The sequence below is a fragment of the Leiobunum rupestre genome, chromosome 4 (assembly GCF_980474605.1).
Source record: "Leiobunum rupestre chromosome 4, qqLeiRupe1.1.hap1, whole genome shotgun sequence".
Taxonomy (NCBI): Eukaryota; Metazoa; Arthropoda; class Arachnida; order Opiliones; family Sclerosomatidae; genus Leiobunum; species Leiobunum rupestre.
The window spans coordinates 11,601,082-11,614,381 of record NC_143387.1 but is presented as its reverse complement, the minus strand read 5'-3'; the positions used below and the strand labels follow the sequence as shown (position 1 = coordinate 11,614,381).

The 13,300-nt window shown below is 39.6% G+C and overlaps 1 protein-coding gene across 1 annotated transcript in view; it reads left to right on the top strand.

Moving 5' to 3' along the window:
• Positions 1 to 563: 563 nt before the first annotated feature.
• Positions 564 to 13,300, top strand: part of LOC149946401 (ornithine decarboxylase 2-like) — a 39,190-nt gene continuing 26,453 nt past the window's right edge. Inside the window, exon 1 of the mRNA XM_090171331.1 lies at positions 564 to 586. The gene's annotated coding sequence lies outside the window, so the exon portion shown is untranslated. The remainder of the gene's footprint in view (positions 587 to 13,300) is intronic.

Sequence of the window (13,300 nt, the reverse complement as noted above, 5' to 3'; positions counted from 1 at the left end):
TGTTAACCTTAAAAGGTCATAAAGGTAAATATGCAGAAACAATTTTTCCCGCCAAAACACCGCTAAATAAATATATTTGTTTCTTAAACTTCATATAGCAACAACTTAAAGAGACCACTTGTAGGTCTTTGATCCCGGCGACGCTAATATTTTCCCGCGCTTTCCTAAAATTGGCGACTATGTTATTATTTTCAAAAATGGCGGAACGCTAATTAATATGCACCTTTTTTAATTTAAACACATGATTACGTAAACACGTACCCCAATTAGGCTAACTAATTGGATTGGCACTTCATTAATTATTTGAAACACCTGTGCTCGTCGCGCACGTGCGCGGGGAAGGAAACGTGATTCCCCGCTTCATTCCCCCCGCCACTTGCGTGGGGGGGGACTCTTGGGGGACGCCCACTGCTGTAGGAATACTGGGCTTAACTACTGACGTCTGTCACGTCTCTCGTCTTCTGCCAGTCACTCAAATTTAAACACACGGTTTGCACTCGGCTGAACTTTAAAACTCACACAAATGAAAACATTTCATTTTTAAAATTTTGTCAGTTAAAGTTTTGTGTACGACCTGGAAAAATTTGTAAGTTCTAACATAATTTGATGATAACTTTTATTTCTTTTTCAAAGCTTTATTGTGTTTCAAATGGTTTGGTTCAAACAAAGAATATAAAGCCCCAGGAATGGAAGGATTGATATTATTGGCCGCGTGTTTTGGCCGAGCTAGAAACTTCCGGCAAAGCAAATCAGAGTAACCGGAAACGGTTAACGCAACCCGGTCTCTCTTTAAAAACGAGAGGCGCAAAAGTTCCACTAGACGGAGCTACACCTTCCATTCCTGGGGCTTTATATTCTTTGGTTCAAAACATGTTCATTTTGTCACTGAAATAATAGGTCATGAAAAATAACAAGTTGGTACTACCCAAATGTTTTTACGCCTCATGTTATTGTAAAGATTGTCTGTGAAAAATGAAAATGTTTTGAGCCAACACAGAAACGTCAACGAATGAGATGGCCGCTGTCGCGCGAGAGATGCGCGAGAAATCAAAGTTGGCCGTGTTCTAACACTTAATTTGTAAAGATAAAACAATGATTTGGCTCAAAACATGTTCATTTTTCACAGGCAATCATTACAATAACATGAGGCGTAAAAACATTTGGGTAGTACCAACTTGTTATTTTTCATGACCTATTATTTCAGTGACAAAATGTACAATTTTGACCATACCAACTCCATTAAAGGTTTTCGAGTATGCTCTACAACTTACTCCTTGAAACTTTTCGTCTAGCACCTAGCGTTCAAAAAGTACAAATTGTAAAATCGTGAAAAATTTCAGTGTGATCTTAAATTTAGTTTAAGCAAGGGATTTATGCTGCCAGTTATTAAAATAGACCAAGAAGTAAACGAAATCATATTATCGCCTTAGCGAACTTGTTTATCTTCCGTTTTAAAGGAGAGTACACGGCGAAACACTATTAGCCATCTACGAGGGGCTTCAAGGAAAAAATAATGGGTGAAGGGGAACATTTCAAAACAGAATTTCTAGGAATGAAACTTAATGGCAACAGAGTGGTAAGCACTTTCGCCTCGCAGCAAGAGGAGCCTGGTTCAATTCCAGCTTGTGGCATTGAGTGAAAACTCGGAACAATTCCTTCCGCGTTTGCAAGTTATCTCACCACTGGTTAAAAGTAATTTATCCCGATTTCATTCTGTTTCCCCTTGCGGAGTATAATATTTACACTTATTTGTTACTTCTAGTCATACTTTGAAAGCATCGAAGATTCCTTCGATCAGTGTCACTTTTATTTTTTACTTCTGATCACACTTATTTGTTACTACTAGTCAGCCGTTGAGTGTCACACTTATTTCTTCTAGTAACTTATTAGTTACTTCTGATCACACTTAATTGTTACTTCTGATCACACTTAATTGTTACTTCTGATCACACTTAATTGTTACTTCTTATCACACTTATTTGTTACTTCTGATCACACTTATTTGTTACTTCTGGTCATACGCCGAAGACTAGGCCGTTCAGTGTCATACTTAATTGTTACTTCTGCTCATATGTTGAAAGCGCCTGGAAAAACGCCAGAGGGAAACGGGCGCGTAGACCTCTATAAACACGCGGATTTACAATGTTGGAAATTGCGGGGGTCCGTATACGCTGCCCAAAAAACCTTACTTAGAATTAAATTTAAGGAACGTATTTGCAATTCTAGGTTAAGTGTAAACCACAGCTATTCAAAAATATAACTTTCATGAAAATCGGACTTCAATTAAGGAACGTTATGTCGAATTTCAGGCGGAAATATAAAACCACGAACATTTGGGTCCGGTAAATAACCCCGAAAACTATACTTAAATTTAATATTTACTGATATTGTATTTCAAGTTAATCCTAACCTATCCAATAATATTTTTTTTAACGTTATCGGACTTAATTTTAAAGAAAATATCTACCACATAAAGGAAATCACCGAAAATAGTAAATTGGGAAAATGCCCAACTTCTTGGGCTCCGATTTGAAAACTTTATGAAAGGCTATCAATGGCGATGTCGGTACATTCGAACGAGATATCATTGACTCTTCTAGCCCTAACCGTTGAAGAGGTAGGCGTGACACGGCGGCAACGGCGGAATCGGCGGCATCGGCAACGGCTACACTGTACGTGAGACTAATACACACAAATCCTTAGGATTGTGTGTAAAAAAACGGTGCGTGTCCTATATATTCGGACCTTTCACAACCCTTTTTCGTTTTCCACTTCGTTAGGACACGGAGGTTATTTATATCGTTATTTGTGTGAAGTTTCTTTTCAATAGGTGGGGTAGTTTCTGAGAAACAGCGTTGTAGACCTAACGCCATTTGAGTCGCTAGTGAAGGAGCTACGCTCTAACAATGAAATTGAATCTTCGGTAAATTTCCAAACACACTGTACATACAACTACAAAAACAACTTCATTACAACATGTTCTTACTCACCCTGTAAATAAATAACTACGAGTAATAGTTTAATCAACCAGTACACTAACCTAAAACAACATAATAATGTACGAAAAAACTACCTTTAACAAAGCGCACTCTAAACCACTCATTTATTACTTTATGGGTGCTATACTTGTTTGTTACTTTTGACCATACGAAGTTTTCCGCAAAATAGTGTCACATTTATTTGTTACTTTTGGCCTTACGACGTTTTCCGCAAAATAGTGTCACACTTATTCGTTACTTTTGGTCATACGTTGAAAGTGTCACGCTAATATGTTAGTACATGTACATATTGTGTGTAAAACCTGTTCTAAGGGTAACGATCTCCTAGCTATTGGGACGAATCTATTCTATTGTGTAGTTTACAAACCTTCCTCCAGAGGGGCGAAAGAGTATTCGTTCTTATTTGAGCCCTACAATTGGTGTCTGATGTTACTCTTTAAACTTTTATCGTCACTATTATTATCAGAGTTAAATATGGTAATTTTAATAATTTTTATCCTTTTATTTGGGCAAAGAATTTAGACCCCAGGAATGGAAACTGCAGCTCTATCTAGTATAATTTACTTGTCCCTAGCCTCCAAAGGCCAACCTAGGTTGACGGGCTTATTTCCGGTTCTATTGATTCGCCTAGCCGGAAGCTCTCCCGTCAACTTGAGAGGTGAGACATTAACGGTTTTTCTTTCGATTCCTGGGGTCTATATTCTTTGATTTGGGGTAAAAAATTTTATTTAGTTTTTGATAGAAAGGAAGAAAAAAAACAATCACATCATAAGTAATTTTTTTTCCTTGAAGAAGTGTGACTCCTTGGGGTAACATTTCCTAATAAATATGTCTTCAATTCATATCATAGCTTATTCATCCATTAGCTCAGATCACCAGCTTTATCTCCTCGTGCAACCTTAACACTGTATCGATCTTTATGAAACATACTCGCTCGAGTCAATAGTTGTATCTTATATATTCAACCAGAATTAGATTAGAGGAAGTTATCATAGAGCCATAGAGCCCACTGTGGGCGCATTTGAATTACCATCTGGAGAGAGAGAGGGGAAGACTAGCTGGGATGACAATTTTGGGCCCCCTATCACGGGAGTAAGACCGAGATCGGTACCTGGTGGAAATTTATAGAAAAACTGGAAAATAGCAGCTGATAGAACCGCTGAAACGTCTTTGCTATCTATTATGGATAATAACAGCTTAGAAAGTGAGACAGATGCATCTAGGAAAAAGAATTTCCATCCTCCTAGGATACAATCCTCCTAGGATGCATCAACTCAATAAAGTTATTATTTAATTAGCAAATCTAAAACGAAAAATAAGTCTGTAGCATGTAATTTCGATAAAAAATTGTCAAATAATAACCAAACAAGTCGGCCCAGGCCGTAATATTAGTTCCACATCAGTGTATTCGAGTGGGCAAACCCAAACCCATACACCCTTAGTAGACACAGGTAGGCAAACTAATACAAAAGCTGTTGAGGCTACGTGATTTCTTATCGTTTGATATATAAATTGCCATCCTAAGTTAAAGAGTGGATGCCGCCCACCATCAGGAGACCCGGGTGTGAAAACTGATATAAAAGCTGTTGAGACCATGTTATTTCCTATTGTTTGATATATAATTTCCCAATCTATGTTAAAGAGTGGCCACCGCCCACCCTCAGGATACCCGGGTGGGCAAACCAAATTAACCAATACAAAAGCTGTTGAGGCCATGTGATTTCCTATCGTTAGAAAAAGTTGGAGTCAGGGGTCTAACATTAAAATGGTTTGAAAATTATTTATCAGGACGAAAAACTTTAACAAAAATAAATAATACCCTAAGTGATACTGAATTGTTAACTTATGGACTCCCCCAAGGTACTGTAATAGGTCCTGTGTTATTCCTAGTATATATCAATGATATTTGTAATATTGACTTTATGGTAGGGTGATATCCTTTGCCGATGACACTACTCTGTTATTTTTAGCTAATACATGGCAAGAAACATATTTAAAGGCACAAACGGGTATATCAAAAGTATATAAAATGCTTAATTAACTCTAAATGTTGATAAAACCAAATATTTATGTTTTTCGAGTAGAGATATCACCCTGACAGACTTACATTTGACTATACATAACACTGCAAACTGCTCAAACTGTACCTCAGAATGCCTAAAAATAGATAAAGTTTCTAAAATCAAATACTTAGGTATAACTATTGATGAATAACTAAAATGGGACTGTCATATTAATAGCCTGATACAAAAAATGAGAATGTGCCTGCCAAAATTTTATGAATTGCGAAATTTTTTATCTATAAAATGGCTAAAAAGTGTATATTTGGCGATTGTATTTTCAATTTTATCTTATGGAATTATAGGTTGAGGGGGAACTTATAGTACCTTTATCGAAAAATTAGAAACATTACAGAGAAAAATATTGAGAATTTGCCTTAAGAGAGATAATTTTTATCCAACTATTAATCTATATCGAGATTTTAAAATATTTAGTGTAAGACAAATATATGCAAAAATTATTTTGACACATACCTTTAAGATAAAAGATACTATTGCTCCCCCCAACATAAGATATGATACTAGAAGTGTAACTAGCCAAAATGTGACTGGTGAAAAAATGTTAAAAACCCTCGGTCAAAACCATATAAATTTTTTGGGTCCAAAATTATACAATAAAATAGATAAAAATATTAAAAAGTGTACTACTGTAAAATCTTTTGTAACCTTGTTGAATGTATGGTTGATTAATTTCGGGATCGATAATATAAAAATTGTTATGAATTCTTGAATGTATACATAAAATTATTTCGTAATTTATAATTTACGGCTTTATAATGTATATTCCAAATAAAAGTCAATTGTACTCTAATATTTCCCGGCCATGCACGACCAATATTTGCTCATATGGCCAATGGGAAGATGCGATATTTATTAATGTACAAATATGTAACTAAACAAGCATCAATAAATTAAATAAAAAAAAATTAGAGGTGAAATAGGTAAGCAAAACACGACGAACATAATTCTTTTAAATTATTGAAATTAGTGGAAATATGATATAAAGAAATTCTTAAACTGGGATTAAAATGGGTTTATTTTAGGAAATTTATATCAAACAATTGGGTAGTTTAGGCACCAAAAGTCATGTAAATTCGCAAATTCATAAAAAAATACCCATGAATTTATTAACTTTTCAATAACTCTCCCTTTAAGGGGTTGGTCGGAGGGGGCGGAAATTAACGGCACTGCGTGCGCGTCAAAGAGTTCTATCGAATGAAACCAACTAGTTTTTTTCGGTCACTCTCCCTTTAAGGGGGTTGGTCGGAGGGGGCGGAAATTAACGGCACTGCCTGCGCGTCAAAACGTTTCAGTATACAGGGTCTTTTTTTTTGCTCGGAAAAGTGTTTTTTTTCAAAAACTATTTATAGTACCGATTTCAAATTTGGAAGGTCAATTCTCTATACCGGGGGACATCAGTTTGAGAAATTTGAGCGTTTTCGGTAATGTTTTTCACCAATTTTGAAAAATTATTTTTCGACCACTAGGTGCGAGATAAAAAATTTCTATTATAAAGTTGTAGGCCGTCATCGAAAACCCTTAAAAATTGTTCACTCGACGAAAAACAATTTATTTATCAGTGAAAATTCGAGCTTGAAAAATTTACAAGTTGGTGAAGCCAAATTACGATTGTTTGAAACGATAATTGAAAAGGGAACAAGTCTAATACAAACGTAGTAGAGTTTTCACACTTGAAAAAATGTACACGTTTGGTTTTTAAATGCAGATATTTTATTCACATAAATTTTTACAAAACATTTTCAATAATATCACCATTGGCTGCAACACAGGTTTGTGCGCGGACAATTAAGTTCTCAAACGCTTTCTCTACCATTTCTGGTGTGACGTCTCGGCAAGCACGATTATTCGTCTAATGAGTTCCTCCCTAGTTTCAATGGGCGTGGCGTATACCTTTGCTTTAACGAATCCCCAGAGAAAATAATCCAGCGGTGTTAGGTCAGGTGACCTTGCTGGCCAATGCACTGGACCATTTCTCCCTATCCACCTTTCAGGAAACTCGTTGTTGAGGTGCTCAGTTACTTGCCGGGAAAAATGCGGAGGGTCGCCATCTTGCTGAAACCACAACTGACGTCTTTCAGCCAATGGAAGGTCGTCGATTGCGTCACTCAGTTCGTTCTGTAGAAAATGTAAATACCTTTGGCCGTTGAGGTTCGTCGGCAGGAAAAAGGGACCAATCAAACGGTTTCCAACGAGTCCAACCCAAACATTGACCCGTTCAAATTGAACCTGGTGATGATATTCAAAACCCCAATGTGGGTTGATGTCAGACCAAAGATGGCTGTTTTGATGATTAAAGGGCCCATCTCTAGAAAATGACGCTTCGTCGGAGAACAAAACATGGCGCAAAAATTGTCTATCTTCTTGGACAGCATTTAGTAACCAGTTGCTAAATTCATAACGTCTTTGATGGTCTCCGTCAATTAGTCCTTGGTGGAGCGTAGCTCTGTATGGGTGATAGCGATTCTTACGAAGAATTTTCCACACACGATTTGCAGAACAACCCAAATCAGCAGCGGCGTTAGTGCAACTGTGACGAGGATATGCCACAAAGTACGCGAGTACATTGTTCTCGAAGTCTAAATCCGGTTGACCCAATCCGCGAAACCTAGGTTGCAAGTTACCAAATTGATTGAAATCGTGAATTGCTCGTCTTACTGTATTTACAGATGGTGCTCCATTTGGATGTCTTTCTGCGAAGATTTCAGTCACTCTTCTAAGGTTTTGCGCTGCTTCTCCATAGTAAATGGCAACTATCTCGGTACGCTCAGCTACTGAATAACGAGGCATTGTTCGAAATATTATCAAACACTGATAATAATCTCCCAAAGTTTTCTTTTAAATACCCAATGCATGTTTAGGATTGACCTATAGCCTCGTGTTTTTTAAATCCGGTCGTTTTTTTAACCAAAGTTTCAACTGGATTAGGTAATTCGGTTTCAATTATCGTTTCAAACAATCGTAATTTGGCTTCACCAACTTGTAAATTTTTCAAGCTCGAATTTTCACTGATAAATAAATTGTTTTTCGTCGAGTGAACAATTTTTAAGGGTTTTCGATGACGGCCTACAACTTTATAATAGAAATTTTTTATCTCGCACCTAGTGGTCGAAAAATAATTTTTCAAAATTGGTGAAAAACATTACCGAAAACGCTCAAATTTCTCAAACTGATGTCCCCCGGTATAGAGAATTGACCTTCCAAATTTGAAATCGGTACTATAAATAGTTTTTGAAAAAAAACACTTTTCCGAGCAAAAAAAAAGAAACTGTATATGATACGAGTAGCGATAGTCAAATCGAAAATAATTACACAAACTTTTCACAAACACGAGTATTATACTTCCATTAAAAATAACCATATAAAAAACTCGTATTTATCAATTTTATTGTTTCTAAAGTGATTGTATAAAAATTAAGATAACTATCGCTGCTCGTATCATATATACTGAAACTAATCTATGGAACATAATGCGTTTCTGATCTGTAGGGCAGTGAGACCAACTTGTTTTTTTCGGTCACTCTCCCTTTAAGGGGGTTGGTCGAAGGGGGCGGAAATTAATGGCACTGCGTGCGCGTCAAAGAGTTCTATCGAATGAGACCAACTTTTTTTCGGTCACTCTCCCTTTAAGGGGGTTGGTCGAAGGGGACGGAAATTAACGGCACTGCGTGCGCGTCAAAGAGTTCTATCGAATGAGACCAACTTTTTTTCGGTCACTCTCCCTTTAAGGGGGTTGGTCGAAGGGGGCGGAAATTAACGGCACTGCGTGCGCGTCAAAGAGTTCTATCGAATGAGACCAACTGTTTTTCGGTCACTCTCCCTTTAAGGGGGTTGGTCGGAGGGGGCGGAAATTAACGGCACTGCGTGCGCGTCAAAGAGTTCTATCGAATGAGACCATTTTTTTTTCGGTCACTCTCCCTTTAAGGGGGTTGGTCGAAGGGGGCGGAAATTAACGGCACTGCGTGCGCGTCAAAGAGTTCTATCGAATGAGACCAACTTTTTTTCGGTCACTCTCCCTTTAAGGGGGTTGGTCAGGGGGGGGGGCGGAAATTAACGGCACGCGTGAGGGGGCGGAAAATCTCTGGACCAACTATACACTCTATACAAGTTCGCCAAGAAGGCGAAAATATTATTTCGTGCCACACATAAACGACTTCGATAAGAAAGTGCCACACTTATTTCCTCTGACCACACACGGTTTCGATAAGAAAGTGCCACACTTATTTATTACTTCTGACCATACACGGTTTCGATAAGAAAGTGCCACACTTATTTGTTACTTCTTACCATACACGGTTTCGATAAGAAAGTGCCACACTTATTTATTACTTCTGACCATACACGGTTTCGATAAGAAAGTGCCACACTTATTTGTTACTTCTTACCATACACGGTTTCGATAAGAAAGTGCCACACTTATTTGTTACTTCTGACCATACACGGTTTCGATAAGAAAGTGCCACACTTATTTGTTACTTCTGACCATACACGGTTTCGATAAGAAAGTGCCACACTTTTTGGTACTTCTGACCATACACGGTTTCGATAAGAAAGTGCCACACTTATTTGTTACTTCTTACCATACACGGTTTCGATAAGAAAGTGCCACACTTATTTGTTACTTCTTACCATACACGGTTTCGATAAGAAAGTGCCACACTTATTTGTTACTTCTGACCATACACGGTTTCGATAAGAAAGTGCCACACTTATTTGTTACTTCTTACCATACACGGTTTCGATAAGAAAGTGCCACACTTATTTGTTACTTCTTACCATACACGGTTTCGATAAGAAAGTGCCACACTTATTTGTTACTTCTTACCATACACGGTTTCGATAAGAAAGTGCCACACTTATTTGTTACTTCTTACCATACACGGTTTCGATAAGAAAGTGCCACACTTATTTGTTACTTCTTACCATACACGGTTTCGATAAGAAAGTGCCACACTTATTTGTTACTTCTGACCATACACGGTTTCGATAAGAAAGTGCCACACTTATTTGTTACTTCTTACCATACACGGTTTCGATAAGAAAGTGCCACACTTATTTGTTACTTCTGACCATACACGGTTTCGATAAGAAAGTGCCACACCTATTTATTACTTCTGACCACACACGATTTCGATAAGAAAAATTGTCACAATCCAGGGGGCGCCACCATCGCGATCCGCTAGAACTAAATTCAACTTTCACCTAAGAAGAATCTATTTCCGTTTGATTAATCCATGATAGATCCTTCCTAGCTTTAGCCAGTGCAAGTTTTTATCATATAACTATTCTTGTTTTTTCTTTGAGTAAACAGGATAAAAAAAATCTTTACGCCCAGGAACTAGCATTTTTTAAAAATATTTCCGTTTAATGAAGGCTAGTTCCGGGGCCATTGCGCAACGGTAAAAGTTCAAACATGTAATTCGACGAGGACGGCGTATCTCGGTTGGTATAAACGTCAGTTTTGGAGATTACGCCGCCAGCCGCTATTTGGGTTCGAATCCCGGTAACGCCATTAAAATATTTTACAGGCGGGCCCTCAGCTAGTGGTGTGTTTCGAGGTACCCTTCTCCCCATATTCGAACCACCGCAGTAAGGCCACCTCCCCCTGTTTTCCACGCGATAATTTCCGTGGTACCCTCTACCCCATAGTCGAACCTCCCCCCCAATAAGGCCTCCCCCCCTTTCCCTAGGGGATAATTTCCATGGTACTCTTTTCCCCATAGTAGAACCACCCCAGTAACTCTTTCCCCATAGTAGAACTATAAAAATAACTCAAAAACTTGCAGGCGTCGATAAACCCATCTGTACTCCTTGAAACCCCCTGTATCCAATGTCTGATTTACTCTCATGACGAAGAAATTAAAATACGCTCGTCCTTGAGTCCCGATTTACAGTGCGAAATTCGAGCCAGTGCGAAATCCGATCCGAAATTCCAAAAACAAACTTAATGACCAAATGTATACTTGACTGAGTATTAAGGCGAAGCGCAACGACCGCGGGTTTTACACAGAGAAATTACCTTCGGCGATGTCACGTTAGACCCGATTTCTGAAATATGCCCAATGACCTAGTATTAAGGCGAAGCGCTAGGCATACCTTCGGTGTGTACCTCCGTGTACCCGCGGTGATGCCACGTTAGAGTCGCGAATGAGAGTCAGAAAAAAATGCGACGTTTACCTTGTATTAAGGCGAAGCGCTAGGCATACCTTCGGTGTGTACCTCCGTGTACCCGCGGCGATGCCACGTTAGAGTCGCGAATGAGAGTCAGAAAAAAATGCGACGAAAGGGTCTTAGAGTTTTATAATGTGTTTCGAGGCACCCTTTTCCCCATATTCGAACCACCGCAGTAAGGCCGCCTCCCCTTTTTCCCATGCGAGAATTACCGTGGCACCATTTACCCCATAGTCGAACCACCACAGTAAGGCCCTTCCTCCCCTTTTCCCCATGTGATAATTACCGTGGGACTCACCTCTCCCTTCTTCCCAGGGGATAATTTCCATGGTACTCTTTTCCCCATAGTAGAACCAACCCAGTAAGGCCCTTCCTTACCTTTTTCCCCATGTGATAATTACGGTGGTGACCCCTCCCCCCTTTTCAAATGTGATAATTACCGTGGTACCCCCTCCCCCTTTTCAAATGTGATAATTACCGTGGTACCCCCTCCCCCTTTTCAAATGTGATAATTACCGTGGTACCTCTCCCCTTTTCCCATGTGATAATTACCTTGGTGTCCCCTCCCCCCTTTTCAAATGTGATAATTACCGTGGTACCCCCTCCCCCTTTTCAAATGTGATAATTACCGTGGTACCCCCTCCCCCTTTTCAAATGTGATAATTACCGTGGTACCTCTCCCCTTTTCCCATGTGATAATTACCTTGGTGTCCCCTCCCCCCTTTTCAAATGTGATAATTACCGTGGTACCCCCTCCCCCTTTTCAAATGTGATAATTACCGTGGTACCTCTCCCCTTTTCCCATGTGATAACTACCGTGGTACCCCTCCCTCTTTTCCCATGCGATAATTACCTTGGTACCCCTCCCCCTTTTCCCATGCGATAATTACCTTGGTACCCCTCCCCCTTTTCAAATGTGATAATTACCGTGGTACCCCCACCCCCTTTTCAAATGTGATAATTACCGTGGTAACCCCTCCCCTTTTCCCATGTGATAATTACCTTGGTGTCCCCTCCCCCCTTTTCAAATGTGATAATTACCGTGGTACCCCCTCCCCCTTTTCAAATGTGATAATTACCGTGGTACCTCTCCCCTTTTCCCATGTGATAATTACCTTGGTGTCCCCTCCCCCCTTTTCAAATGTGATAATTACCGTGGTACCCCCACCCCCTTTTCAAATGTGATAATTACCGTGGTAACCCCTCCCCCTTTTCAAATGTGATAATTACCTTGGTGTCCCCTCCCCCCTTTTCAAATGTGATAATTACCGTGGTACCCCCACCCCCTTTTCAAATGTGATAATTACCTTGGTGTCCCCTCCCCCCTTTTCAAATGTGATAATTACCGTGGTACCCCCTCCCCCTTTTCAAATGTGATAATTACCGTGGTACCCCCTCCCCCTTTTCAAATGTGATAATTACCGTGGTACCTCTCCCCTTTTCCCATGTGATAATTACCTTGGTGTCCCCTCCCCCCTTTTCAAATGTGATAATTACCGTGGTACCCCCTCCCCCTTTTCAAATGTGATAATTACCGTGGTACCCCCTCCCCCTTTTCAAATGTGATAATTACCGTGGTACCTCTCCCCTTTTCCCATGTGATAATTACCTTGGTGTCCCCTCCCCCCTTTTCAAATGTGATAATTACCGTGGTACCCCCTCCCCCTTTTCAAATGTGATAATTACCGTGGTACCCCTCCCCCTTTTCAAATGTGATAATTACCGTGGTACCTCTCCCCTTTTCCCATGTGATAATTACCTTGGTGTCCCCTCCCCCCTTTTCAAATGTGATAATTACCGTGGTACCCCCTCCCCCTTTTCAAATGTGATAATTACCGTGGTACCTCTCCCCTTTTCCCATGTGATAACTACCGTGGTACCCCTTCCTCTTTTCCCATGCGATAATTACCTTGGTACCCCTCCCCCTTTTCCCATGCGATAATTACCTTGGTACCCCTCCCCCTTTTCAAATGTGATAATTACCGTGGTACCCCCACCCCCTTTTCAAATGTGATAATTACCGTGGTAACCCCTCCCCCTTTTCAAATGTGA